A 3,373-nucleotide genomic window follows, 5' to 3' on the forward strand; every position below is an offset into this window, starting at 1 on the left:
AGGCAGAAGCCACAATGCCTTTAAGACCTACCTTCAAAAGTCATGCTCTGTAATTTCTACCACATTCTATTTATTAGAAGCACATCCCTAAATCCAGCTCGCACTCAAGGAGAGGGAAATTGGGCTTAACCTACTGAAGAGAGGAGTAACAAATAATTTGTGGACATATTTTAAATTCACCATACCAGGCTTGGGTGGATCCCGGGATGAAAATAAGGTCTGTTATGTATTCATATCCTCTCCCTCTCCCTCTTTCCCTCCCTCCCTCTCTTCCCGTCTCCTGCTTCCTTTTCTACTTTAGTTCCACCACCTGACAGTATCTTTGCCTTGGAGACAAGAGGAGAGGAGAGCTTCTGGCACCCCCTAGGTGTACATTATTCTAGCTTCCTAACTAAAGAAATAAGACTTCATTTAATAACACCACAAGGGAAGGCTCTGATTTGCCTTATTCTGATATCTCGGCCATCCCTGGACTAATTATATTTCCAATAGAAAGTAGTTCTATAATTGGCTGAGCCTGAGTCACATGCCCATTCTTATGTCTGGAGGGAATGGGTCTTATAATCATTGGTCCCTCAGGAATCACATGATAATGCTGATGGAGGAAAGTTTTCCCCACACTCTGATTTCCATTCAGTGTGATGGAGGCAAAGGGGACAACTCCTGTAAAGGTGACAGGCAAAGAAAGAATGTGATGCTTTCTGCCTAGCCAACTTGTATGTTTGAGTTAGAATGTTGGTGATGAGGGAGCTGGAGGCAGCAGTAAATGACAAGGCTAAAGAGGGAGCCAAGAGTGTGATGATAGGGGCCCTCCCATGCCGTATCAAGAACCAGTATCCATTTTGAAGCAAGTGGCGTTAGACTAAGTTTATGACGTGATCATAGCTATTACCGGCAGTAATTTAGAGGCTGGATTAGAGGAAGCTGATTAGAGGCAAGAATGCTGGTTCAGAAACCATTTCAGTGATACAGATGGAAAAAACTATTTTAATAAGAATTTTTGGTACACTTGAAACCTAGATGATTCTATTAACCAATGTCACCCCAATAATTGTAATTAAAAAAAGAATTTGTAATGTCATCACATAGGTGGAATTTTAGTTATTTTCCTCTGAGAGTACTGGGCAGGAGAACTTTCTAGTCTTTTTCACCTAGGTATATATTAGAAATGCCTTGGTTATTCTTGTTAAGCCCTTTCCTTCTGTCCTGGATATGTTCAATGAATGTTTATGAGGCACTTAGACAAGGCAATGGTTAGGCCAAATGAATGGATTTCTAATGAGAAAATATCAGGCATCTTGGCAGGTTGGTAGGAGATATTTTTGGATGAGAAGGATAACTATCTCCTTATTCAATGCATAAAACTATTTCATCTCAAAATAATTAAATGTAAGGGACTGCTGCTTTTTGCATCTTTTTTCATTTTATCTTCACAGGCCTAATGGCTGTGCTCTCTTACATGAGTACCAAGGGCCTGACCAGATGAGTATGACCATCAATTATTGCACAGGGTTCAACACTGGTCATTGGCTTTCAGAGCCAGGCCAAATAACAACACCAACTACAGCAAGAATAGCAATTTAAAAAATTCCAGGCACTGTTCCTAGTGTCCCATACCTATTATCTCATTTGATTCTCAGAACAGCTCCAGCAGGTGTTATTACTATTGTCATTTTGCAGCTGAGAAAACTGAGGCTCAAAGAAGTTGAGTAAATTGTCCACAGTCACATGCTAGGAAGTGGTGGTTTTGAACCCATGGAACGTAATTCCTATTGCACTGTTCTCTCCACTCTGCTGTGCTGACTTCGTTAACACACTACAATCTAAGCCAAGAACATGAAACTCTGGGTGAAGACTCGCTAATGTGGGTTGCATGTGGCATCTCCATGTGTTCTGTGGAGGTAGCAGATGGGTACTATTGCGAACTCCCCCCAGGGAACATTTTGTTCTTCCTGAATCTCCAGGCAAGGTCAGGATTTCAATCACTGTCACTCCCTTGGGAAATGTCTTACAAGAAATAGCAAGGAAAAGCTTTGCAAAAAAAAAAATATATATATACAGCATATTAGAGCAGGAGAATATAGGATAACAGCATGCACTTTCTCTGCATTTTCAATCAGGTGCTTACGCATTGAGAAGGGGCTCTGAAAATGTCCTTGAGCAGAATCTTGGAAAAGTTCAATCCAAGTGTCATCATTAGGAATGCAGTTCTTCAGTATTTCTGGTTGTCCATCTGGAGCATAGAAAGATCGCACACGCCTTTCCCTTTGAGGTCGGGTGTGGCCATGTGACTTGTGTTGGCCAATGTAATGTGAGTGAAAGTGACATGTCTCATTTCTGGGTGGAAGCCATACTCCCTGCCTTTGCTGTGGTGCCCAGCAAGACTGCAGATGGTGCATGCTCTGTCAGCTCAGGCCTCAGAACAGCAAAGCCCCAGCCAACCTGTGACAGGCAGACAGTGAGAAAGAGTTACACTTTTCTCAAGCCATTGATTTTGTGGTTGTCAGTTACTAGATCATAATCTGGTATGTCATGACTGATATATCAAGTCTCTGTTCAATCAAGAGATCTCTATGTCCTCCTGTTGAAGGAATTACCCTGGGTCTCTAACTGAAGTTGATCTAAGGGACAGATACTGCTTTGGAGACTACTGTAGCTGGATTTGGAATGGAGCCATTGCTTACCTTAAAATCACACTAACGAAAGTAGGTTAAAAATGGAAAATTGAAATGAGGATCATAATGGCACTTGATACATGCACGGAGATTTAATTTTTCAAAGACTTTCTATATCTATCATCATTTTTGCCCAGAATAACAACAAAAACAATATATGACAGATTCTATTTTCCAATATCTACTCCCCCATTTGCTCCTCTGCAATGTGCACTTGCCATTCCTCCATCAAGAAATGAAGATGATTTCTCAAACTTTGATTCTAGGCTGGACTTTGACTACTTCTACCAATAGAATAAATCCAGCGAAAGTTATGCTGTGCCAGGTCTGGGAGTAGCTTTTAATTGACTGGAAGCTTCTGCTTCCTGCCTGCTATGTTTAGGCTCTGGGATGAGATATCGTGTGCGTGTGTGTGCGTGTGTGTTTGTATGTGTAGAGAGAGAGAGAGAGAAAGAGAGAGAGAGAGGTATTAAGAAGTATCACTGTGCCAGACATGTGAGTGAAGAAGCACTGTGGAACTGAATCCTCCAGCCTCAGAGGTCCCACGTGATGCCACGGAGGGCTAAGATGAAACACTCAGCTAGGTCTTTTCCCAAATCCTTGACCCACATAAACATGAGCAAAATAGATGGTTGTTTTCAGCTACTATGTTTTGTGGTGGTATGCTGCACTAGATAACGAAAATATAAAAATCAGTG

Source organism: Pteropus vampyrus, unplaced genomic scaffold (assembly GCF_000151845.1).
Source record: "Pteropus vampyrus isolate Shadow unplaced genomic scaffold, Pvam_2.0 Scaffold35, whole genome shotgun sequence".
NCBI classification, from domain to species: domain Eukaryota; kingdom Metazoa; phylum Chordata; class Mammalia; order Chiroptera; family Pteropodidae; genus Pteropus; species Pteropus vampyrus.